This window comes from Felis catus, chromosome F1 (assembly GCF_018350175.1).
Source record: "Felis catus isolate Fca126 chromosome F1, F.catus_Fca126_mat1.0, whole genome shotgun sequence".
NCBI lineage: Eukaryota > Metazoa > Chordata > Mammalia > Carnivora > Felidae > Felis > Felis catus.
In genome coordinates, this window is record NC_058384.1 from 19,797,969 (window position 1) to 19,825,776 (window position 27,808).

General features: G+C 37.5%; 1 protein-coding gene and 1 long non-coding RNA gene across 11 annotated transcripts in view; one reads left to right on the forward strand and one right to left on the reverse strand.

Moving 5' to 3' along the window:
- LOC109495596 overlaps window positions 1-6,137 on the reverse strand; it is a 69,788-nt gene extending 63,651 nt beyond the window's left edge. For 3 of the 8 annotated variants that reach the window (XR_006591591.1, XR_006591589.1, XR_002151103.3), the window contains exon 1: window positions 5,831-6,136. This is a non-coding gene — a long non-coding RNA (uncharacterized LOC109495596). Of the gene's footprint in view, window positions 1-5,830 lie in introns of all 8 variants that reach the window. The other 5 variants (XR_006591593.1, XR_006591590.1, XR_006591594.1 and 2 more) reach the window with 4 other exon arrangements.
- Window positions 1-27,808, forward strand: part of RASAL2 (RAS protein activator like 2) — a 362,968-nt gene that overhangs the window by 34,986 nt on the left and 300,174 nt on the right. The window lies entirely within an intron of this gene.

Here is a 27,808-nt window from a genome sequence, read left to right on the forward strand (position 1 = left end):
TATATTTTTCTAATATAAATGTATTATAAACAAATGGAATACCTATCAATTTTTGTTCTTTGAAGTCAGACACACTAGAGTTCCAACCCTGGTTCTTCAGTCTATTAACGGAATAACAAGTTTTTTAATCTCCCTATCTCAGTTTCCTGGTCTGTGATATGGAAATAATAATAGAAATCTACCTGGGAGGGGCACCTGCGTGGCTCAGTTAGTTAGGTGTCTGACTTCCACTCAGGTCATGATCTCATGGTTCCTGAGTTTGAGCCCCGCGTTGGGCTCACTGCTATCAGCACAGAGCCCACTTTGGATCCTCTGTCTCCCTCTCTCTCTGCCCCTCCCCCCCCCAACTAAATAAACATTTAGGAAAACAAAAGGAAACAGAAATGTACCCAATAGTTTGTTGTGAGGATTGTTATTTAGTATCTCAAACTGGTAACGTTACAATACAAAGAGAATCATTTTATGTGATTTGGAATGTAATGCTCTGTTTTTGTTTGTATGTCTTTTTTGTTAAATAGCTTTATTGAGGTGTAATTTACTTTCTATAAAATTAGCTTGTAATTATACAATTCATTGATTTTTAGTAAATTTATAGAATTGTGCTGCTATTCAGTCCAATTTTAGAACATTCCCACCTACCCCCAAAAGTTCCCTTGTATCTGTTTGCAGTTAATTCCTGCTCCCATTTCTGTACAACCTTTGATCCACTTTCTGACTGTCTGAATGTGCATTTTCTAGACATTTCATTTAAATAGAATCATATAATATGTGGTTGGTTTCTGTCACTATAATGTTTTCAGAGTTCATCCATGGCCTTGAATCCGTACCTCTTTTTTTTTTTTTTTTTTTTTTTAAGAGAGAGTGCGCGAGGTGGGGAGAGGGACAGAGGGAGAGAGAATTCCAAGCAGACTCCATGCTTAGCATGGAGCCCAGGCCGGGTTTGATCCCACGACCCTGGGATCATGACCTGAGCTGAAATCAAGAGCTGGTTGCTCAACTGACTGACCCACCTAGGCACCCTTGTGATCCATTTTTAATGAAATTTTTGTGTGTTGTACGAGAAAATCTATATTTTTTTTTTTGCATATCCAATTATCCTGTCACCATTTGTTAAAAGAAAAACCTTTTTTAATCAAACGGTCTTGGCGTCTTTGTTGAAAACAATTGACCATTAAGTAAGACTATTTGTGAATTTTTGATAGGTTGTATGCATATTGAAACATGTTTTTTCCCCCTTTTGTACCAGCACAGTATGTTGTAATAATTAAATTTTTTAAAAGTTTTATTTATTTTTGAGAGCGAGAAAAAACGAACATGTGGGGGAGGGGCAGAGGGAGAGAGACAGAGGGTCCGAAGCAGGCTCTGCACTGTCAGCAGCAAGCCTGACACAGGGCTCGAACTCTTGAACCGTGACATCATGACCTGAGCCAAAGTCGGACACTCAACTGACTGAATCACCCAGGTGCCCCGGTAGTAATTTAAATAAAATATCAAGACTTACCTAGAGAGATTTGTATTTTAGAATTAACATAAGTGCCAATATTACAGTCCTTCACTTTTTATAGGATATGGACATTTGCATAATTGTAGAAGGAAAATCTTCATTTCAAATATAGAACAGGTCTTTTCCATATTATATCCAAATTCAGGAGAGTGATTTGTGAAACAAGTACAGCACATTTTAAATTATAGCTCGTGTTAAACATGATTTATAAAAAAAAATCTTTACATCTTTGTTCTGTTGTCATTTTGGCCTTCTGGTATTGACTTCTACCCAAATTTCAAATGCAAGTAATATGTGATTGATAATTGGCAGATCATACAACTTTCAGAGGATGAAAGTCCGAAGAAAAATGCTTAATTTTCTGTTCTATGCTAAGTTGCTTTTAAATATTCCCCTGGGTACCACCTATTTTGGTGTGTGAAAGAATATTTTTTCCCCTAAAAACATCCTATGTAACTTTAACCACATCATCTCTGTGTGAGAGAATTTATTCTTAATTTTTGTATATTTTGTATAAGTCAACTATTGAATACTATCTTGCCTGTAATGTTACCAATTTGAATAGTTTATCATATGGGAAATACCAAAAAGCTGTATGTCACATCCAGTATATTTGATTTGGTTCCAGTCTTGGGATGTTACCTTTGGAGGCTAAAGATTTTTTTCTTTACTTAACTGGCCTGATATAATCAAATATTAATCTTGGTCTTCTGACTTTGCTTTTTTTGTCACACATTTCTTCTTTCCTTCCTCCTTTCCTTCCTTCCTTACACTTAAAAAATATTCGTAATTTGGTTTGTTAGGTTATTAGATGAATTTGTATAATCTGCAGATAATATGAATGTAACCCATTAAGTGGCAAGACTGTTTTAACAGCAAACGTTTTTGGATGGGAATATTCAAATTCATTTTCTTGCCCTCTTAGAAACTATATACCATGCTGAATTTAACATTATCTTTATAATTATTGGGGGGTGGTGGTGAACATTTTATATCAGTTATCTTATTTCCTCGTCAGCTCACAAATTAGATAGTAGTATCTTTAGACTAAGGATTAGGCAAGTTGTCCCCAGGGAAGTAAAATAATTTTAATCTGCTCAGTGTCACAAGAATTGTGAATGGCAGAATGCTACTGTAAATTTTGGGCAATCTAACCACATAGCTTGAACTCTTAATCACTAGGCTGCATTACCCTGGCATCTTTATAAAAATCAACTATCGCAGGCTGCTAGAATGCCCTCGGTGGGTTTTGACATTGTAAGACTATTCATCTCTATTTTAAAATATTGATTTGGCTGTTCTTTTTCTGAGTCTTTATATCTGCTCTTCTAATTATTCTTTCCTCATTTTGAGGTGTTTTTTTTTTTTTAAAAAATAACCCACTGAACTCACTACTGTGGCTGGATCAAGGACTCAGAAAACAAGCCTTCCTGGAACCTGGTTCGCAACCCCATGGAGCCTACCACACCGGCCCTGGACCATCTACATGAGGACTTGTAGGAGTTAAAGAAACACACCTCTGTCTTGGTTAAGCCATCTTAGGCCTCTGTGTTAACAGCCAAATTTTATATTCTACCTAATTTAGAACAATCTACTGGGTCAGGTATTGTCTTTCTTTTCTTTTCTTTTCTTTTCTTTTCTTTTCTTTTCTTTTCTTTTCTTTTCTTTTCTTTTCTTTCTTTCTTTCGTTCTGTCGTTCTGTCTTTCTGTCTTTCTGTCTTTCTTTCGAGAGCGTGAACTTGGGCAGGGAAGGAACAGAGGGAGAGGGAGAGAGAGAATCTCAAGCAGGCTCCACACCCAGCTCAGAGCCTGATGTGTGGCTCAATCTCAAGACTATGAGATCATAACCTGAGCCAGAATCAAGAGGTAGACACTTAACCAACTGAGCCACCCAAACACCCCTCCACTGGGTTATTTTATTTTATTTTATTTATTTTATTTTTTAATGTTTGTTTTTGAGACAGAGCATGAAAGAGGAGCAGAGAGACAGAGAATCTCAGGCAGGCTCCACACTGTCAGCACAGAGCCTGATGTGGGGCTTGAACTAATGAACTGTGAGATCATGACCTGAACTGAAATCAAGAGTCAGATGCTTAACTGACTGAGCCACCCAGGCACCCCTCCAACTGGGTCATTTTAAACAACTAGATGCCACCTATGAATGTTTGCCAAAGTGATTTAATAAAAATCTGCACAGGGCAAAACCCCCAAAACTTACTACTATCACCATAGCATCCCTGTTTTCGTCCCTGTTCTTATTTCTTTATAATCTTCTATAGGCTTGAAGATTAGAAACACAAGCTTGTTAGTGTTTCTAACAGGAAAGTAAATAGGTCATGAGTGATGATAACGTAAATTATTGTATAATTTACCTTCAGATATGCACCATTGTTACTGTTTTAAGATGTCATGTAGAACACTTAAGATTTTTTCCAGAAGGATCAAAGACTTTATTATTGTATTTAAACATGTATCTTATATTTTTGTTTTTTGTTCTATTTATCTTAGTGCTATGACATTTAAAAAAAAATTTTAACATTTATTTTTGAGAGACAGAGCGTGAGTAGGGGAGGGGCAGGGAGAGAGAGAAGGACACAGAATCTGAAACAGACTCCAGGCTTTGAGTCCAACACGGGGCCTCTGTCAGCACAGAGCCCGACACGGGGCTCGAACTCACACGGCGAGATCATGACCTGAGCTGAAGTCAGGCGCTTAACTGACTAAGCCACCCAAGCATCCCTAATTTTTGTAGATTCATTCATTTCAAGTTACATGAGATGTTTGTAAACAAGCAAAGTTTGTTTATTGGAATTGTTAATTCTAGAAATAAATGAACAGCAGGTACTTTGTAGTCACAGTTAAATCTACAAATATTTATTTTTTGCTATATGCAGTGTGCTGGGTGGGATACAAATACATATTAAGCATGGCTTATGCCTTCAAAAGGAAATAGAATACAAGCATTTGAAAAGTAAATAATTTCCAATTGAATGGATACACAAGAAACTGCTGATGACCATTAGCTCTGGCAAATAGAACTAAGGTCTGGATGTAAGAGAATATAGCTTTTTGTATTCTGAAATTTTTGCAGTGAGCTTGTTTCACAGTATAAATAAATGCTTAAAAAATAACAATAACTGTAAGCAACAATTCAATACCGTGGTAGAAGCAGTTTCCCAATGATGAACTGATGCATGATACTTGTTTAAAGTGGGGGAGAAATCTCTCGGGGTGGTTAGCTTGTAGATAGAATTTGAATAGCAGGATGGATTTTATTTGAGGTTTGGAGGATGAGTGGTATAACGTTGTGATTTGTACATCTTTTATGTTGCTTTCATTCACCTTTTGCAATTTGGAAATTTAAATGATCCCTTTACAAGAGTTTGATTGGGGCAGGGAAGTGAAACCCATGAGATAAATAAGGGTAAGTGAGGATGAGTTTGGTGTATTAGAGCTCAGTGTATTGTGTACTGTCATCCTTCCTTTACTGCACCCCTTCTCTTCCTCTCCTTACTTCAGCCCAGCAGTAAACTTGCCTGAGGATTAGCCCAGGTGGACCTAAACATGAAAGTGAACACCTGTCATCTGCCTTTCCGTGACTATCAGCCGTAAGTAAACCCAGCAACTCTATGGACAGCGGGACACACTCGAATGTCGCATGTGTGAGAGGAGATTCTTAGTCTCAAAAAAGCGCGACCAGAAAATGCTTCCTATTGCTTTGTTTTGTTTTAATGGGGTGGCAGATGTTAGTGGGAGGGGTAGTGATTTGAGTTTTGTAACTTACTGTCTAACAAAACTTTGAAAATTTGTCTTATGTGGAATTAGGCACTTTAGGTATGTTAGAGTTTCCATAAAAATTCTGTGTGGGGCTCTTGCCCTGCTATGAAAGTCTGTTCATAGGACTCATGTGAAAGAGAAAGTAGGAGGAAGGAATTCCCCCTGAGGTTTAGATAAGTCATCCCAGTTTGGAAGCCCAAGGAGAGCCTGGGTTCTGTCTAAGTCTGGCAAAAGCTCTTATCTTGCTTACTTTACTCAGCATCTAAAGGGTACTCTATTTTCAGATAATTATGTTATTTATCAGTGATTGTCAGATCAGGGAGAGGTATGACAGGATTATGTGGTGGGATTTGTTCTAAATAGCTATCTTGATCCTCAAGATTCTGATGCTTGTCGGGAAAGGGAAAAGGTTGAGACAGATGTTCATGAGAAACAATGTGAGGCATTTAATAATTGACAGATTTCTTAATTCTTTATCTATTGCTGTATAACAGACCACCCCCCCCCCCCAAAACTTAGCAGTTTAAAACAGCAGTGACCATTTATTACCTCCCACAGGTTTGTGGGCCAGAAATTCAGGAGCCAGTTAGCAGGGCTATCCTGACTCACTGTGTCATGATGACATTGTAGACAAGACGTTGGCCTGGCTGCAGTCATCTGAAGGCTCGTTTGGGGCAGGAAGATGGCTCATTCATAGGGCTGTTCTTAGGAGACTTTACTTCTTCCCTGATTATTGGCAGGAAGCCTTAGTCCCTACCCGTGTGCATCTTTCTGTAGGCTGTTTGAGTGTTCTCAGGATGTGGCTGCTAGTTTACCCTATATTGAATAATCCAAAAGAGGGAGCAAGGATGAAGCTGCAGTGCCCTTTATGACCTCGACTTTGAAATCATATACTGTCACTTAGGCCTTATTTTTTTCCATAGAAGGAGGTCACTAAGTCAACTCTCCCTTGAGGGGAGGAGACTTAGACTTCATGTGTCAATGGGAGGAACACTAAAGAATCTGTGGACATATTTAAAACCTAACACAGGGGATATAAAAGCAAATTGATTTCTTTTTTCTAATAATTGGCATTAAAAAATATTTTGAGTCTTCCACAGCAAGGTATTATGGGTATGTATAGGTCAAAGACCCTGCCTTTTGGAATTTTATAGCCCTGGTTGAGAAAGTTAGGCATATATGTAAACAGCAAGAAACCAAGATAAAATATGATATGTTTCCAGAGTACTTGGGTATTGCTTTTTCAAATGAATTTTGCCTTATTATTGTTCCAATTTATTAACCTTAATTGGAGAGTGTTAAAAATCTTGCCTTTTCATTAAAAAAAAAAAAAAAGAAGGAAACCAAAAAGCTGCCATTTTTGAGTATGTATTAGCTGAACTCCTTGGAGTAAACTCAGAAATTCTGTAATTTAACTACTTAATTTATCAGTTACAACAAATGTATAAAGCATAGAAGAGAAAGAGCGCATTTTGAATATACCTTATGAAATCCTTGAGTCTCAGGAGAAATAGCTGTTGTTCCTTTAATGATCCTAGTTAGCTAATTGCCAATATAAAAGAAATACAGATACCAGATGAAGGTTCTGAATACAGAGTTAATTATCCAGACTGCCAGTTTATAGATCTTTACATAATAACTACAGTCCTTTTTGTGGCTTTCTATTTAATTAAGCATTTCCTCCCAGTAAAATGGTTTCTGTTTAAACGGAGAGGCAGTATAGTGTAGCAGAAAGATTGTGGGTTTGGGATTTGACAACTTTGGGTTTGAATCTTTGCTTTGTTATATATTACCTATGTGACCTTGGACCAGTATTCAATCTTTGCATCTGCTTTCCTCATTTATAAGAATAATATCTATCTCTGGGCTGTAAAGATTCAGTGGAAGTCACGTGAAAGCTTGCCCAGTGTTTCTCAGATACGCAGTAAATCTTAGTTACCTTAATTTTACTCCTTTCCCTTAAAGAATGAAAAGATAAGGCAGTGAAAGGTTTCCTTGAGGAGATATATTTAAACTAAGACCTAGTGATCCAGCCCTATCCAGGCAGTGGAAATATCGTGCAAACCCATAGGTGAAGACAAGCTTGACAGTTTAAAGAAGGAATCAAAGCTTTGTGCCTGCGCATAGTGGGAATGAGACTGCAGAGGCGGGGAGGAGCCAGATCTCAAGGCCCTTTGAGGTTGTGGCAGAATGTTTTTGTATATAATTCTGAGTTTAGTGGAAACCATTGGAGAGTTTAAATCTTGTAGGGCCATGACAATGACTTCCCAAATTTTGAGACAGCAGGCTGCATTTAATCCCAGAGAAGGGGATGATTTTTCTTTTGTTATTCAGAACCTGAGAATCTAATGTTTGTACTTGGTTTCTTTTTCTTTTTTTTCTTTTTCTTTTTTTTTTTTTTTTGTTATTTTTTTACTTGGTTTCAAGATTTTTTTTTCTTTTTTCAAAATCCAGTGAATAAACTTTTTTAGAGGAGATCTGTGTAGAGCTACGATCCTTTCTCAGTAAGAACTTGCAAATAACTACAGGGGTGGAGGCAGTTCTGCTTGTCCTCTGAGAATTAACAGTTCTTCCCCCTCTGTTCCTCTTTCTTCCAGTTACTGCTACGGAAGTTAGGGATTGAGCATTTGAAGTGAGTTCTGCTGTCTCCCTCTGTTGTTTTACTGTGGGGATTTTATTGTTGGCAAGCAGATTTTCTGGAATACTTTTAAGGTACTTAAACTCCGATCCCCTTCTTTTCTCTTCATACTCTAGCAACATTCTATTTCTGTGCATCTATCATCTGGAGTATGTAGTAGGGAATTATATGGGGGAATAGTTTATTGACCTCTTAACTTTTTTTTTTTTAATTTTTTTTTTTCTTCAACGTTTTTATTTATTTTTGGGACAGAGAGAGACAGAGCATGAACGGGGGAGGGGCAGAGAGAGAGGGAGACACAGAATCGGAAACAGGCTCCAGGCTCTGAGCCATCAGCCCAGAGCCTGAGGCGGGCTCGAACTCACGGACCGCGAGATCGTGACCTGGCTGAAGTCGGACGCTTAACCAACTGCGCCACCCAGGCGCCCCGACGTCTTAACTTTTAAGTGACTTTAAAAGTATGGGAATTTTATTTCACAGAATAAAAAGCCTCATACTGACAAGGAGGAGCTTTTTGGAAGAGTCAGCCTTAGATGTTGACTGACACTTTAAAATAGTCAACTATTTTGACTTTCAGAATAGTCAACAGCAGAGTTAGGGATTTTGTGAAACGATTTGTGGCCAAAAAATCATGCCTGTGACTTGGATGATTTGATTAAACCAATACTGAATTATGACTTTTTAAACTACATAAAAATACATAATTTGTCTAGAGTAAGTTCCATTTTTATTCACCATTTCTGCTCATGTGGATTGCCAAAGATCCTGTGGAGACAGAGATGCTCTCACTTCTCTTCCACTCTGCACTTTCCAGAAGCACTCAGGACAGGAGGCCGGATGTGTTTTCCTACTTTCTGTTAGTTATGGAGAAGGAAGTGGATAAAGATGATTAATATATATTCTTTTTTAATGTTTATTTTTGAGAGGGACAGAGCATAAGCAGTGGAGGGGCAGAAAGAGGGGGCAGAGGATCCGAGGCAGGCTCTGAGCTGTCAGCACAGAACCCAGTGTGGGGCTCAAACTCACGAACCATGAGATCATGACCTGAGCCAAAGTCAGTCGCTTAGCCAACTGAGCCACCCAGGTGCTCCAAGATGACTAATATTTAATGAATTCTTAGTGTGTTAGATAGTGTATGTTAGGTACCTTATTATTTCCTTGAATCCTTATAAATGTATTTTTTTTTTTTTTTTGAGAGAGAGTGTGCAAGTGAGCAAAAAACAGGGGGGTAGGGGAAGAGAGAGAGAGAGAGAGAGAGAGAGAATGAATGAATGAATGAATGAATGAGAATCCCACGAGGGACAGAGAGAAGCAGGGCTCACCCTAATTGGGGCTTGTGTTCACCGAAGCAGGGCTCTGGGCTTGAACTCACGAACCATGAGATCGTGACCTGAGCTGAAGTCAGATGTTTAACTGACTGAGCCACCCAGGCATCCTGAATCCTTATAAACATTTTAAACATTAAAAAAAAAATGTTTAGTTATTTTGAGAGAGAGAGAGAACGCACACGCGCAGGAGTGCATGAGCCAGGGAAGGGGCAGAGAGAGGCGAGAGAGAATCCCGAGCAGGTTCTGCGCTGTCAGCACAGAGCCCCCCACTTGGGGGCTCAATCCCAGGAACCATGAGATCATGACCTGATCTCATGAGCCGATATCAAGAGTCAGATGTTTAATTGACTTGAGCCACTGAGGCTCACCTATAAACATTTTTATAACACAGGTGATATTCTCTAGAAACTGAGGTTTAAAGAATTTAAGTAACTTGCCCATAGTCACACATCTCTTAAATAGTACAGTCAAGAATTGAACCCAGGTCTAATTCTGAAGCCATGTATGTCCTACTTTCCTTCTTTTCCCTTCCCTTTCTTTCCCTTCCCCTTTTCCTTTTTCCTTCCCCTGCTTTTCCTCCTCTATCCTTCTTCTTCTTTGTTTTCTTCCCCTTTATTTCCTCTTTCCTTCTCTTCTGTTTCATTTCCTTCTGTTCCCCTCCTTAAAAAATATTATTACAGAAGCAGTCCAAGTACACTGTTGAAGATTATATACACTTTATATTTTATTTAAATATTAAGCAAAAGTTAATTCCTACCACTTAGAGCTTGCCTTTGTATGAAAACTTAATGTTAACTTGCTTTTTTTCCCAGCCGACTCCCTCTACAGTCAATAAATTTTCATCTCATCTCATGAGCCAGTTAGTCCCAGAGTTTCTTTGCAACTGATTTGTCCAAACCAGTATCAGACTAGTATCACACGTTTCTTTACTTGTTATGTCCTTTAAGTAAGTTACCAAATGAAGTCCTAGGAGAAGGAAGTCATTGGCAACATTCAACTGAGAGAAAATTTACTTATTGACTGGTTAATCTAAATTTCTGTCACTCTTCTAGTTTTCACAAATTTCCCACATGAATGACAAAGTTAAAATTAAGTTTAAATATTTTTAGATATGTCAGTTAAGTATTTTAACTATTGTAAGAATAGAAAAATGGTGATTGATGTCTGCATTTGACTGCACGGGGAGAAATCTGTTTGGAATCTGAAGATCTTTTGACCACCAAAGGGGAGAATAGGAATTGATAATCATTCTTTTTTTTTTTTTTTTTAATGTTTATTTTTGAGAGGAGAGAGAGAGAAACAGAGTGCCAGCTGGGGAGGGGCAGAGAGAGAGGGGGACACAGAGAATCTGAAGCAGGCTTCAGGGTCTGAGCTGGCAGCTCAGGAATTTAGTTTTCTTTTTCAAACTATCCAATGGAAAATACTTGTGTTCCACAGATAAAAGGTATTACATAATCTTAAAATTATAAATAAATCAGCCAAACAGTGTTGTTATATTTCTAATAGGCTCTGAGCTGACAGCGGGGCTCGAACCCACGCGGGGCTTGAACCCACGAACCGCGAGATCATGACCTTGGCCGAAGTCGGACGCTTAACTGACTGAGCCACCCGGGTGCCCCGGGAATTAATAATCATTCTATAGTCATTTGCTAATTCCCTTCAAGTTCCCTGATATTGTCAGATGAGAGATGAAATATACTCTTGTACATTGCTACCAGAATGGTGGTTCTTCTGTGCTTCATTTGGATATTTCTCAATGTAGAAGTCTTTTACAAAATACTTTGTAGAATAGGGTCACAAATTAGAACTGATTTTAATGCATCATAGACGTCATTGTATTGGTCTTCTTTTTCAGAGTGGGTAGTGGTTGTAAGATTGTACCCAGGAGCCATATAACCTTGAGCAAGTTGCATGACCTTTTTATTTCTTAGCTTCATCTTTAAAACGGGGTGGAAATGACCTCTTTCCTTTGATTCTGAGCTGTAAGCAAAATTTTTCCCACATTCCAGGTGCCTTGAAATTAGGATGTATTTTTGTGACTGCTGTGTCTTACTGTCAGCTAGATTATAATGGAGATGAAATTAAATGAAAATCTTTTCTTGATACTTTCTGATAAGATCATAGCATCTAGCCACCCTCATGGATTTGATGATAGTACTTACCTCAAAGAGCTCTTTCAAGGATCAAATTAGTTAATGCATGTAAAGTACTTAGAACCTGATACCTAGTAAATGCTGTATAGGTGTAAGCTATTTTTAATATCTATTAGAAATGTAACAACAGTGTTTGGCTGATTTATTTATAATTTTAAGATTATGTAATACCTTTTATCTGTGGAACACCAGTATTTTCCATTGGATATTTTATTTATTTATTTATTTATCCATTTCCTTGAGCTGGATATTTTTTTTAAATTTTTTTTGTTTTATTTTCTTTCTTTTCTTTTAATTTTTTTAATATATGGAATTTATTGTCAAATTGGTTTCCATACATCCATTGGATATTTTGAAATAGAAAACTAAATTCCTTGGTGTTATACATGTATAATAGATACAAAGGAGAGAAGATTACTGGGCAAAAGAGGTAAATGAAAGTGACAAAAGTGGTTATATATAATAAGCAGAAGACTTTATGATTCATACTTCATACAAGAAATGAAAGTTTCGGCTATTTTTCTTTTTTTTTTTAGTGTTTATATTTGAGGGAGGGAGGGGGGGAGAGAGAGAGGGAGAGAGAGAGAATGCTTGTGAGCAGGGGAGGGACAGAGAGAAAAAGAGAGAATCTTAAGCAAGCTCCTTGCTGTCAGCTGAGAGCCCGACTGTGCTCAAACTCACAGTGAGATCTTGACCTGAGCTGAAATCAAGGGTCAGAGGCTTAATTGACTGAGCCACTCAGTCTCCCCCAAGCTGTTTCTTTTTCTGATTTTGATATTAGGGAATAGATTTTAAGAAAATATCTGATGGATTCTTACATTTTGGAAGTTTGTCAATCTTTAGTGGTACAAATTTCCTGTTAAGATTTCTTTCTCTTTCTGATGGGAATAAGGGAACTTTTTTCCTTAGAGGACCGTGTTTGTGAAAAATTGAGCGTTAAAATTTTTGTTCTGATTGTGATTTTTAGACGATCCAAACTAAATCTAATAGATTGTTACTATTATTAGTCATTATCTGATTATCTCTTTAAGCTTTTTTTTTACTGGCCCCTTTCCTGATACATGCATTGCTTCTGACTTAAAAATAGAAATCTAAAAATAGAAAAACAAGAGCTTTTGAATTTTTAAAAGTAACACTTTACCATCATTCCTTGCTTCAGTCTAATGATCAATTTGATACACAGTTATAGAAAAAATATTCTTTGGTTTTTATTAAGTAGGAAAGTTGCCTGTGATAGGGGAAAAATACAGAGAAGTTATTATTTTGGTTTGGTTTGTACTATACTATTCACAGAATCATGTGAGCTGCATGTCATAATTGTCATTACAAAGTTACCAATTCTCATAAGTTTTTTAAATTTATTTTTTTTAAGTTTATTTATTTATTTTTTTAGTAATCTCTACATCCAGCTTGGGGCTTGAACTCACAACCCCGAGATGAAGAGTTGAATTCTCTTCTGACTGAACCAGCCAGGCATCCCAGTTTTTGTTTTTTGTTTTTGTTGTTTTTTTTTTTTTAATGTGGATTTGTTTTAAGAGTGATTTTCTTTGGGTAAATTAAAGTAGTAGCAAAATAGTCTAGATGCCTTATTATCTTTTATGGGAATGAAATATATAGAGATTTGGGTGTTCATGGTCAAACAGTAGAAGAGTACCTTGACTGAGCTCCTCGGTGTCAAAGCCTGAGCACTTTATATGCGCACCTATATTTACTTTGCTGTACATAACATATTTTTTAAGTATCCTGTGTGTAAAGGTGGTATTTTTACCTCCATTTTACAGTGCTGACAGAAGTTAAGGAGCTTGTCACCTTATTAGTAAATGTCAGGATTTGAACCCAGTTCTGCATTAAAACCTCTGAAAGCTGATTGAAGTTTAAAACTCAAATAGCTGCAGCCTCTCTTCAGACGAGATCAGTGCTGCTTAGCCTTTTCTTCATTGACTTCCTCATTCCCTGCCACCCCTACTCCCTAGTCACCCCTTTAAATTTTTTTTGTTGTTTAAAGCAGTTTTAGGTTTATAGAAAAATTATGCAGAAAGTACGGAGAGTTCTCATTTACCCCCACCCCCAAAACCTGTACAATTTCTTATCATTAGTATAGTACGTTTGTTACCGTTGATGAGCCAATATTGATACATTATCATTAACTCAAGTTTACGTGAGGTTTCACTTGTACAGTTTTGTGGGTTTTGAAAGATGCCTCGTGTCATGTATCCACCATTATACTGTTATACAGAATAGCTTTACTACCCTAAAAATGCTCACTGTTCAACCTCTTTATCCCTCCTCCCAACCCCTCTCTCCATGATTGATGGCAATTATTGACCTTTTTACTGCCTCTAAAGTTTTGCCTTTTTCAGAATACTGTGTGGTCGAAATCAAACATATGTAGCTTTTTCAGACTGGCTTCTTTCGCTTACAAAATATGCATGTAGGGTTCCTCCGTGTCTTTTAGTGGCTTGGTAGCTCACTTCTTTTTGTGGCTGAATAACACTCCACTGTATGGATGTAACCCCGTTGTTTATATGTTTACCTATCAAAAAACATCTTATTTGCATCAAATTTTTGGCAGTTATTGTTTGAGCTTTTCGTATGTTGGACTGGAAAAGCAAAATCTCAAGAAGCCTTGCAGACCCCATTCTGAAACTTTAATGTCATAGATATAAAGTGCATTTGTTTATGTGCTGTTGCCCTGTGGAGGGCCATCAACTATTTTAATAGCTAAACATTTTTTGTCTTTCAAGAAGCATCCTGAAGGTGATCTTATGGACCACTGTGACTGTAGTTCAGCCGTTGTGCCAGTATTTCAGGTAGCAGCAAAGAGGAAGAGGGAAGGGCCATCTTTCACTTTAGTCGATTACAAAAAAGCAACCTCCCTAGGAAGTCCCACACAACATTTCCACTTAGTCGCATTAGCCAGAACTCAGATACATGGTCACATCTAGCTGTAATGGAAACTGGGAAACTAACCTAGGTGTATTGAAGCCCCACATAAAATTGGAGTTCCATTATTTAAAAATTTTTATTTTATTTTTTTAAATTTTTGTTTATTTTTGAGAGAGACAGAGACAGAATGTGAGTGGGTTAGGGGCAGAGAGAGAGGGAGACACAGAAGCCGAAGCAAGCTCCAGGCTCTGAGCTGACAGCACAGAACCTGACGTGGGGCTCGAACTTACAAGCCGTGAGATCATGACCTGAGCCGAAGTCGGACGCTCAACTAACTGAGCCACCCAGGCGCCCCTGAATTCTTTCTTATTTGAGGGTAGTTGACACACAATGGTTACATTGGTTTCAGGTATACAACATAGAAATTCGACATGTTTATGGGATCCCATTATTTTTTTAACCTTTATTTAAAAAAAATCGTTAATGTTTGTTTATTCTTGAGAGAGAGACAGAATGTGAGCGGGGGAGGGGTAGAGTGAGAGAGGGAGGTGCAGAATCTGAAGCAGGCTTTGAGATGTCCGCACAGAGCCTGATGCGGGCTTGAACTCAAGAACCATGGGATCACGACCTGAGCCAAAGTCGGCTGCTTAACCGACTAAGCCACCCAGGCATCCCAATGGGGTCCCATTATTAAGGAGGGAAGGGAGAGTGCATATCGTGTAGGAAAGTAGCATTCTCTACCATAGTGAGAAAGAGTAGTTTTTGTTTCCACTGAGATATAGTAGGTAACTGAAAATTTAGTTGATTATTTCCACTATACAGTTAATTTTAGTCATCTTTCTGATGAATTCCTTATTGGAAAGAACATGGACAGTTGCATGGACTTATATTGAGAGGACTTTAAAAGATACTTCTGGGAAATAAGACAAATTATACTTTGAGTTTTCACTATAGAGAAGACTTAATTTTACTCCTCACACTCGAGTCCTAGAGTCCTCATGGGGTTCTGAAATTATCCTTTGCAAATTGACGTAGGTGTAGCCCTGCAAGCTTTATTTAGCTTTTTAATGCTTACCAGTTCTACTCAGATTGCATTCTTTGTTTTCTGATGTTCAAAAAGAAAATGAGAGAAAACTTGGCATATATAAATTATTCTATGAGACACTCAAAAAATATTAGGTAGGCCCATTTTTGCCTGTAATCATGTTGTTTTCAAAGCTGTTGCAAGTTTTATAGCCAAGATGCCTGGGAAACATGTTTCTGTCTCATTCTATTATTCTTAGATGATTGAGCTGGAAATGTTTATGCAGTTTTTATAATGGTGACTTATTGGCTGAGTATGTGTGCCTGCTGCTGTCTTTGGCATTTGAATAATGAATTAGCTTGTAGGTGGCCATGGGAAGGGAATGTTATGAATGGATTTTGCCTACGCTTTTTTGGTAGCAAATTATACTTGCTACAAGGTTGCTGTGCCATACCTTTATTTCTTCAGCTATTATAAAGCTATTAATTTTCACAGTGATGGATGGCAGTAACCTTTCCCACATCAACCTAGTCTCAGCATGGTGTCTGTCAGGCTAATCTGTGGGTAGAGATGTCTATATAAAGGCTTGGTAAGAATGCCAAAGTTATTTAATAGCATAAAATGCTTCCTTTTAGCAGTAGCCTTTGGCTGTTTCCAACTGGTTTAAGATTGGTTCATCAATTTCATGCAACTTGGATTATTTATAAAGTTGCAAATTACAGCCGTAATCTTCCTTTAAATTGGTTATGCAAAAGTAAGTATTTATGGCAAATAATTCAAATTATTTTATTTTGACTTTTATATTAGGAGGATTAGATATTTTAATTGTCTTCATTTTTACCTTCCATTTGACTCTCCTTACCTTAGTTTATATGAGCAGTAAAATGGGTAAGTACATATGAACAAACCATTAAAATATATATGAACACACAGACTCTTAACAAATAAATGAGATTATACAAGGCAATATGTTCTTTCTCTGGTGGCCTGAGATGCAGTAATAGAACTAGGTTGTATGCCTGTGTACCAGAGAGCTCACCTTACTGAGCGACTTTACTCCTGAAGTAATAGGGATTTCATTTTTCAGCCTTATCACAAAATGATGAGTTGTTTGTTTATGATAATCATCTACACTGAAGTAACTGATTTTTCTAGTGTTCTTTTTTTTTACTCATTTTTTTAAAGTTTTAAAGTTTATGTTGAGAGACAGCATGAGCAGGCAAGAGGCAGGGAAAGAGGGAGAGAGAGAATCCCAAGCAGTCTCTGTTTTGTTAGTATACAGCCCAATGCGGGGCTCGATCCCACAAACCTGGGCCAAAATCAAGAGTTGGATGTTTAACCAGATGCTTAACCAACTGAGCCACCCAAGCACCCCCCCCTTTTTTTTTTCTTAACTCATTTTTTAAAAAGTGGTATAAAACCTAGAGTGAGGGATTAGAGAAAAGAAGTGGCAGAAAAAGGTAAGCCTGAGTAAACTGCTTTGACTTTTAATTTTGACCCTTCAAGGACACATTTCCTATATACACCTTAAATTGTCTGAAGGAAAGCCATTTAGTTACTTTCTCTTAAGTGGTGAATTTTAACACAATAATGTTATTAAAAGCATAATCCACAGGCTTAATGTGGTTCCTCTGTTTCATTGTTTACTGTTAACTAGTGTAGAGTTTAGAAATATGGAGAGTTGTTCCTGGCCACCTAAAGCTTACATGAATTATCACCATGTAAATACATGGGTTTATTTAGGTAATCTTGGAGATTGCCTTTGTAATTCTGAAAATTTCATTTTCTTTTACTGTAATTTTCCACCTACCTTCTCTTTCTCTGATCTGGAAAAAAAGAAAAAGCAATCCTCAACTACTGTGACAGGTTCTTCCTCTCTCTCTTTCTACCTCCCTCCTCTTTTTTTTTTTTTTTGCCTTCCCTTCCTTCCTTCTTTCAAGTATAGATGATTAAAAGTATTTTATTAAGGAGGATTATGCCACGTGAATAATCTAAACCAGTGTAAAAAATGTCCTTGTTGAGCTGGATTATTCTAAGACCTAAGCCATCTCTAAACTATTCATTAATTTACGTGCTGGGTACATAAGGAGCCTTTCAGAGGTTTCTTATGATAATAAGATAGGAAGAGTTTATGTTCTTAGATATTTTTTAAGTGTTTGGTGTATATATAAGGGAACATACTAGGTACTTGTAGGAGTTTTAACCTCTTAAAGAACTTGCCAAAATCCAATTAAGTAAAACATGTGCTGTAACATTGTTTTTTGTTTTTTGTTTTTTTTTTTGTTTGTTTGTTTGTTTTTTTTTTTGTGCCTGGTTGTTATACACATTGTCAATATAAGAAATTCTAAAATTGTTATGGTTTTAACTCATTTTTTTCCTTCACCTCTCTATTCCTGTCACTGCCTCTTCAACCATGGCAGCCTCTCCTTTTGCTCATCATCTCTTAATTATCTGTTTGCTTTATAGTGTTTGTGGTCTTTGGCTTTTCTCATACTTTACTGGAGTCATTAATTTACCTTTTGCCAAACTTTTTGTGTATGCAGTTGGAGATTCCGTGTTCTGTCTGTGAACCGCATTAGAACATTGTAATAGTCACTTTATTTTATTTTTTTAAGTTTATTTATTTTGAGAGAGAGAAAGCAATCAGAGGAGGGCAGAGAGAGAGGGAAAGAGAGAGAATCCCAAGCAGGCTCTGTGAGGTCCATGCAGAACCCAAACATGGGGCTCAAACTCACAAACCATGAGATCATGACCTGAGCTGAAATCTAGAGTCAGATGCTTAACTGACTGAACCCCCCAGGCTCCCTTGTAATAGTTACTTTAAAAAGGATGCTTTTCTTTCTCTGTCTGGAATGAAAACTGTGTTTGACTCAGATACTTTCCCATCACCTTTCCTTCCACCACCTTCCTAAATGAAAGGCAGATTTGATCAAACAGTGCAGTCTGAATGATTTTCTGTTGCACTTAGAATAAATTACATTTAGCATGCAAATAAGATCACTGTTATGTAATTATCTCTTGTCTGACCATTGGTTATCCTCCCCCATTAGCTAATGGAAACAGACTAGGAATGGCTGTTACTGGACTGGGTTTGGAAACTACCACAATGCCAAATGTATAAGCATTGTGAGTTAATCTTTTGTGTTGGTTTCTGCTTTAGATGGCTCAACTTGTAATTTTCCCATTTGTAAAAGTATTGTCCTATTTTAGGACAATAATTTAGTATTGTCCCATTTTAGTTAGAATTATAAATTAACTCCTTATCGGCTTTTTATATGAGCTTGCTCCTCAAACTTTTCCTCTTCTATAGATTTTAAAAGATTTTTTAAGAATTAAAAGCTTGTTTTGTTGTCTGCTTACATTAAGAAATTACAAAAAAAAAAAAATTACAGCATACTGGACTTAACTGTTTTGTGTTTTTTAAGCCAAAATAAGAATCCACTGGTGTCTTCTCCATAAAGGATAAAATATTACCTGCTGTTATAGTATATATTATACACTCAAATATTGTGGTAATTGTGGAATTGATTAAATTCAAACATTGTGGTATAGAAACATTGAACACTTTTAAACATTTTTTTTTTTTAATTTTTTTTTTCAACGTTTATTTATTTTTGGGACAGAGAGAGACAGAGCATGAATGGGGGAGGGGCAGAGAGAGAGGGAGACACAGAATCGGAAACAGGCTCCAGGCTCCGAGCCATCAGCCCAGAGCCTGACGCGGGGCTCGAACTCCCGGACCGCGAGATCGTGACCTGGCTGAAGTCGGACGCTTAACCGGCTGCGCCACCCAGGCGCCCCTTAAACATTTTTTTAAAAATTTATTTATTTTTGAGAGAGAGAGAGAGAGAGAGAGAGAGAGAGAGAGAGAGAGAGAATGAATGAATATGAATGAGTGGGGAAGGGGCAGAGAGAGAGAGGGAGACAGAATCTGAAGCAGGCTCCAGGCCCCAGCTGTCAGCATAGAGCCTGACCCGGTGCTCGAACCGACCTGAGCTGAAATCTGATGCTTAACTGACAGAGCCACCCAGGTGCCCCTAAACATTTTTTTTTAAGTTTATTTATTTATTTTGAGAGAGAGTGAGTGTGTGTGTGAGTGAGCAGTGAGCAGGGAAGGGGCAGAGAAGAGAGAGAGAATTCTAAGCAAGCTTCACTCTGTCAGCGTGGAGCGAGACGTCTGGGCTCAAACACACGAACTGTGAGATCATGACCTGAGCCAAAACCAAGAGCCAGGTGCTCAACCAACTGAGTCACCCAGGCTCCCCAAAACATTGAATACTCTTAAAACTTGACTGTGAATACGTTTAAAACTTGTTGTGTGCAATTCAATATTATATCCTCCTCCTCCTCATTGTTTTAAACTATAGTTTAGGATTTCCAATTCATAGATACATTTACCTGAACTTTTGGGAGTAGGGGAGTAGAAAGAGAAGTAAGGTTTGTAAAAATCTGTGAGTAAGGAAGGAGAGATACCTCTCTCATTGGAAATTTTTGTAATCAGTGGATCTGGCAGGTACCGTTGGCTTAAAGATAGAGTTTCAGCATTTAAATGTCGATCTCTATAGGTTGAGGATTCTTGCTATAACACATGAGGAAGTAAGCATAAAAGTGTAAAGTTTTCAGGGTCCTCATTACAGTTCAATTTTTATATTTCAAAGAAGGAAATTCAGGTCCAGAGGAGATAAAAAGTTTGAACAAACCTCCTGTAAGAAAAGCCAGTACAGTAATCCACGTCTCCTGAATACAGTTCCAGTGTTCTTACTATAGTAGTGCAATGAACAGGTTTTGTTTGTTTTTTAAAGTTTATTTATTTTGAGAAGAGGGGGAGAGAGAGAGTGAGCAAGTGAGCAAGCAGGGGAGGGGCAGAGAGAGAGAGAGGGACAGAAAGAATCCAAAGGAGGCTCAGCACTGTCAGCACAGAGTCCAATGCAGGGCTTGAACCCATGAACCACAAAATCCCAACCTGAGCTGAAATCAAGAATTGGATGCCTAGGTGACTGAGACACCCAGGCGCCCCATAAACACCGTTTTGAATGAGCTCAACATTTATAAAGACTTGTAGCTTTCTGATTTTTTTTTTCTTTTTTTTAAACATGTGTTATTCTATCCAAGGTTCGAACTCTGTGAAGTTTATATGTAAAGCTGTGCCTAGATTGTGATGGTGCTTTTTGGGAGTTGTATGTTAGTGTTTTTTGTTTGCCTGATTTTAGGATTATGGGGGCTGAATGAAAGGCCATTTGTACATTATCTGTTTTATACATGAAGCAGTGTCCCCAGTTCCTGGCACAGAGCTCCCAGGACCCTTGCCGTTTCCTGAGTATCAGGAGTGCCTTGTTTATAATGAGCCCCTTTTAATCTCACTTGAGGTTATACCATCACTAATCATTAGGGAAATGCAAACCAACACCGCATTGAGGTATTACCTCATTGCCTCATTAACTTGTTAAATGGCTACATCAAAAAGACAAAAGAGATAATGGGTGTTGGATGTGGAGAAAAGAGAATCCTTGTACAATGTTGGTGGGCAGGTAAATAGGTGCAGCCAGTATAGAGAACATTATGGAGTTTCCTCAAAAAATTAAAAATAGAACCACCATATGATCCAGCAATCCCACTTCTGGGAATATACCCAAAAGAAACGAAGTCATTATCTCGAAAAAATATCTGCATCCCCATATTCATTGCAGCATTATTTAGAATAGCCAAGATGTGGAAACAATCTAATGTGATATGTGTGTATATATAGTATACATACTGTGGAATTATTATTCAGCAATAAAAAAAAGAACTTAATCCTGATATTTGTGACCACATGAATGGACCTTGAGGGCATTATGCTAAGTGAAACAAAGCCAGTAGAGAAAGACAAATATTGTATGATCTCACATTTTATATGGAATGAAAAATAAACTGAAGATAGGGAACAGGTTGCCACGGGCAGGTTTGGGGAGATTGGGGGTGGGAGTGGGTGTAGGTGGTCAACTGTAAAAACTTTAACTTATAAGATAAATAAGTTCTGGAATGTCATGTGCAGCATGGTGACTGTGGTTAACAATAATCGTGTTGTATGTATATTTGGAAGTTGCTAAGAGAGTAGATCTTGAAAGGTCTCATCACAAGAAGAAAAATTGTAACTATACGAGGTTACTGATGTTAACTAAACTTATTATGGTAATCCTTTAGCAATATATACATTTATCAAGTCATTGTATTGTACACCTGGGCTAATACTGTACTATATGCCAATTGTATCACAATAAAACTGGAAAAAAGAAAACAAAAGAATAATGCTGTTATGATCTTTTATATGCAAGTTTTTGTGTAGACATATGTTTTCAATTCTTTAGGTATCTAGGAGTGGAATTGCTGGTAATGTTACTATTCTATAATTAACTTTTTAAAAATCTGCCAAACCGTTTTCCAGAATGGCTGTACCATTTTACATTCCTATCAGTAACGTATTAAGCTTCCAACTTTTCCATATCCATCAGCAACACTTGTTAATGTGTGATTTTTTGGTTATAGCTATCCTAGCGGGTGAGATATGATAGGATATTGTTTTAATTTGCATTTCTCAAATGACTAATGATATTGAGCATCTTTACATGCCCTTATTGGCCATTTGTATATCTTCTTTGGAGAATGTTATAAAACCACTTCTTAAGTTATTATGTGCTTTAATAAGGAGGCACATAGTGTATGATTGTGTCTCTTTGGGGAATGTTATCAGTCATTGGTAGATCCATAATCATTCATTCATTCACTCATTCATTTTGATTCTCTCCTACCTCCTTCACTTATTATCTAGAATACTTTGCCTATCCTTATGGCATGCCAGTTCTTTTAGTTATCTAACCCTCTTTCTATAGCTGTACCATCAAAAACTGACCACATAGCTATTTAAACTAATGAAAATAAGATAAAAATTTAGTTCCTTGGTATACTGGCCAACATTGCAAGTGCTTAATAATTACACGTGGCTAGTGATTATTATATTGGGGAGTATAGCATAGAAAGAGAACATTCCCATCATTGCAGAGATTTTTACTTGATAGTGCCATTTTTTAGTATGTTTTCAGGAAGGGCTCAGGCAAACAGTATTCCCTGGGTTCTTAGATATTCATGAAAATATGTGCCATTATACTTTAAGGTCAGTGTGTTGACAGAACTTTTGATTATACACATCTCATAGCTATTGTGTCATTTCCTAGTTTTCTTATATTTTGGGGTTCATAGGAATATCTAGTCTTGTTATAAATATCATTCCTAAATCATTGGCTTAGGTATCCTAGTTCTGTTTTTATGGGTAAATTTAGGGAAATTGAAAACTATGCAGCCTTCATTACCATTTTCCCAGAATCCTTTCACATTTAATTGTATCTGTTACTGAGGACTGTAAAAAGTCAGAACTAAGAGGAATTGGGAGGTCATTTACTCCATAAACTTCATTTTAGAGATGAAGAATCTAAGACTTGGAGAAGTTTTTGTGGTTCTAAGCAGAGTCTTGCCCATACCCCAGTTTGCTTGACTCCCATCGGTGCCCGTTCCCTCATCTGTAGCACTGAGACAAAGGATAAGATGTAAGAAGAGGTATTTGTCTTTTGCAAAGGCAACATGAATACTTGGGTTTAACTGGCTCATAAGGTCAGATGAAATGAGAGAAAGGGAAGCAAAGTAAGAAATTGAAATCGTTATAAAGAATCAAGTGTGTGTGTGTGTGTGTGTGTGTGTATAAATTAGATTTTTTAAAGAAATTTTTTAGTTTCCTTATTTATTTTTTAAAATATTTATTTTTGAGAGAGAGGGAGAGAGAAAGAGAAAGAACACACATGTGAGCCTGGGGCAGGGGTGGAGAGAGAGGGAGACAGAGAATCCCAAGAGGCTTCCTGTGGTCAGCACAGAGCCCTACCTGGGGCTTGAACTATGAGATCATGACCTGAGCTGAAGTCAAGAGTTGGGCACTTAACTAACTGAGCCACCCAGGTGGCCCATTAAGCATTCTTTTTTTTAGGGGCGCCTGGGTGGTTCATTCGGTTAAGTGTCCAACTCTTGATTTTGGCTCAGGTCATGATCTTGCAGTTTGTGAGTTTGAGACCCACATTGGATTTAGTACTAACAGTGTGGAGTTTGCTTGGGATTCTCTCCCTCTCTCTCTCTGCCCCTCCCCTGCTGTCTCTCTGTGTGTCTCTCTAAATAAATAAACTTAAAAGAATTTTAAAAGGATTTTTTTTAATGTTTATTTATTTTGAACGAGAGAGAGAGCAAGAGCGAGTGTGAGTGGGGGAGGGGTAGACAGAAGGAGAGAGAATCCCAAGCAGATTCTATGCTGTCAGTGCAGAGCCCTATGTGGGGCTTGATCCATGAACTGCGAGATCATGACCTGAGCCGAAATCAAGAGTTGGAGGCTCAACTGGCTGAGCCATGCAGGTGCCCGAAGTATTTTTTAAGAGCGGTTTTAAGTTGACCAAAAATTAACAGGGGTGTGCAGAGATTTCTCATACACCACCTGCCCCCACACATGCATAGCCTCCCCCATCATCACCGTCACTCAGCCAGAATGGTACATTTTTACCAAGGATGAATCTACATTGACATATCATAATTGCTCTAAGTGTACAGTCTACCTTAGGGTTCACTCTTGGTGGTGTACATTCTACGGGTTTGGAGAAGCATACAGTGACCTAAATCCTTTATTTTAATATCATACGGAGCATTTTCACTGCCCTAAAAATTCTGTGATCTGCCTATTCATCCCTCTCCCCCACTACAACCACTGATTTTTGTCTCCATAATTTTGCCTTTTCCAGAATATTATATAGTTGGAATTATATAGTACATAGCCTTTTCAGATTGGCTTCTTTCACTTAGTAATATGCATTTAAGTTTATTTCATGTCTTTTCATGGGTTGATGGTTCATTTCTTTTTAGTGCTGAATAACATTCTGTTGTCTGAATGCACCACAGTTTATCCATTCTCCTACAGAAGGACATTGTGGATACTCCCAAGTTTTGGCAATTAGGAATTAAGCTGCTTAAACATCCCCTGGAAGGTTTTTTGGGTGAACATAACTTTTCAGCTCTTTTGGGTAAATAGCAAGGAGTGCAATTGCTTGCTTATGGTCAGAGTATGTTTAGCTTTCTTTGAAAGCACCAAGCTCTTCCAAAGTGGCTGTACCATTTTGCGTTCTTACCACCAATGTATGAGGAGAGTTCCTTTTGCTTCACATCCTCACTAGCATTTGGGGTTGTTGGGAGTTCCAGATTTTGGCCATTCTAGTAGGTGTGTAGTGGTAACTCCTTGTTTTAATTTGCATTTTCCTGATGGTGTACGATGTGGGGGATCTTTTCACATGATTATTTGCCATCCATATACCTTCTTTGGTGAGATGTCTTTTAAGGGCTTTGTCCCCTCCTGTTTTTCAGGTTTTCTTATTGTTGACTTTTAAGGAGTTCTTTGTGTATTTCAGATAACAGTCCCTCATCAGAGGTTTCTTTTACAAGTATTTTCTCGTTGGCTGTGGCCTCTCTTCTAATTCTTTTCTTTTTTTTTTTTTTTAAGTTTATTTTTATTTCTTTTGAGAGAGAGTGAAAAAGTGTGAGCAGGTGAGGGGCAGAGAGAGAGGGAGAGAGAAACCCGAGTAGGCTCCATGCCGTCAGTATAGAGCCCAATGTGGGGCTTGATTCCACAAACCATGAGATCATGACCTGAACCAAAATCAAGAGTCGGAGGCTCAGCTGACTGAGCCACCCGGCGCCCCTTGTCTTCTAATTCTCTTGATAATTGTCTTTCGCAAAGCAGAAGTTTAAAATTTTAATGAAATATAGTTTATCAGTTATTTCTTTCATAGTTTATGTATTTGATATTGTACCTAAATAGGCATCACCATATCCAAGGTCATCTATATTTTCTCCTATGTTATCTCCTAGGAGTTTTATAGTTTTGTGTTTTACATTTAGGTCTGTGATCTGTTTTGAGTTAATTTTTGTGAAGGATGTAAGGTCTATGTCTAGATTTCATTTTTGCTTGTGGATGTCCAGTTGTTCTTACATCTTTTTTTGGAGAGACTGTCTTTTCTCCATTACACTGCCTTTGCTCCTTTGTCAAAGATCAGTTGATTATATTTATATGGATCTATTTCTGGGCTCTCTATTCTATTCTGTTGACCTGTTTTTCCATACCACACTATTGTGATTATTGTAGATGATAGTGAATCTTGAAGGCAAGATCAGGCAGCATCAGTCCTCCAACTTTGTTCTTCTCCTTCAGTATTGTGTTGACTGTTCTGGTTCTTTTGCCTTTCTAAATAAAATTTAGAATCCATTCGTCAATACCCATGAAATAACTTGCTGGATTTAGTTAAAAAATATACATATTTTTAAGTATGCTTCATGCCCAGCATGGAGCCAAATGTAGGGCATGGACCCATGGCTCTGAGATCAAGACCTGAGCTGAGATCAAGAATCAGATGCTTAACTGACTCAGCCACCCAGTCGCCCCCAGTTAAAATATTTTTAAAGTTAGGTAGTTAGAAAATATTCGTCCATTAAAATGGACTGAAACAATTTCTTGGCAAAGGGAAGAGTAAAATTTCCAGGGAGGCTTCTTAGGGTGTGATGAAACCTTAGATTCAGGTTTCTATTATCACTTGTTCCTTTCTAGGTCAGCTGTGTGTTTACTGTGCCGTTTTATAATATTTATTTGTAATCATTAAGAATTAGTACTTTCACGTAAAAACAGAACTCTTAACCATTGTCAGAAGTAGATCTATAAATGTTGGGAATATAAAATTGTGTTTTATTATAGAAGATATGATTAAATATTTGGAAAATCAAAAAAGTCTGTTGAAAGAAACCTATTAAAATTACTAAAATAGTTCAGTAAAGTGAGGGGAAATAAGATAAAAATAGAAAATGTATAACTATCATGTACTTAAGAAGATTATCTTATTCTAAAGAAATCTTCTAAAAGCAAAATCCATACTTCTTTCTTTTAAATCTCTCATTATTGCCCAGATTGCCCAGTATTATTGCCAAATTAAAAAAAAATTTAAATGCCATTGGTATATGGTTAAAGATAAAGAATAAATGTCTCTAGTAGAGATGTAAGTTTAGGGAAGCAGGGTGTGGCTGATTTGTACATGTCCCTTAGTGATAAGCTTTGTGATGAGTAATACTGAGGCATTGAGGAATCTTTTACAGTTTTGAGTAGGAAAGTCTGTCGTTTTGAGTAGGGAGATGATAGAAATTGTTAAGATTGATCCTTCTGTATATGTCAGATAAATTGGAAAGGGCAGATCCTAAAGACATGGGAATCTGGAAAATCATAGTGATCGGGCCTATGAGCTAGAGTGGCAACTCTCTACAAGTAAGGGAAGATATGGTTAAGTGTTGAAAAAAAAATAACCCTTATATTGAAATAATTATAGATTTACATAAGAGTTGTAAAAATAGTACACTGAGTTCCCATATTTCTTTTTCCTAGCTTCCCCTAATGTTAACATCTTACATAACTGTAGATCAAAATGAAGAAATTAACATCAATACAATACTATTAACTGCAGGCTTTATTCAGATTTCACCAGTTTTTCCATTAATATCCCTTTTCTTGTCCAAGATCCAATCCAGGAAACTATGTTGCATTTCATTGTCATGTCTCCTTGGTCTCTCCTAATCTGTGATGCTTTCTTAGGCTTTCCTTCTATTTTTATGACCTTGATACTTCTGAAGAGTACCAGTTAGATATTTTGTAGAATATCTGTCAGTTTGGGTTGGGTTGGTGTCTTCTTCTTTTTTTGTTGTTGTTGTTTTAATGTTTATTTTTTTTGAGAGAGAGAGAGGGAGGGAGGGAGAGAGAGACAGAGCACGAGCAGGGGAGGGGCAGAGAGAGAGAGGGAGACACAGAATCTGAAGCAGGCTCCAGGCTTCGAGCTGTTAGCACAGAGCCTGATGCAGGGCTTGAACCCATGAATTGTAAGATCGTGACCTGAGTTGAAGTCGGCTGCTCAATTGACTGAGCCACCCAGGTGCCCCGGATTGGGTTGATGTCTTCTTATGATTAGACTGGGCTTATGCATTTTAGGGAAGAGTACCACAAATGTGTGATGAGCCTTTCTGATTTTGTCATATCAAGGGGTACATGGAACATGACTTATTACTGGTGATGTTAACTTTGATCACTTGGTAAGGTGATGTACGCCAGGTTTCAATACTGCAAAGTTTTTATTTTCTCTTTCTATAGTCTGTTCAGTAGAAGCAACTCACTAAGTCCAGCCCACATTCAAAGGGGAGAGAATCAAGTTCCACTTCCTGGAAGGAGGTGTATCAAAGAATTTGTGGATACAAATTAAACCTACCACAAAACTGATCAGCATTTGAGGGAAATTTTTTGAGGCTATGCTAATTATTATTATTTTTTTTAAATATTTGTTTAAGTGATCTCTACCCAGTGTGGGGCTTGAACTCATGTCCCTGAGATCAAGGGTCTCATGTTCCTCTGAC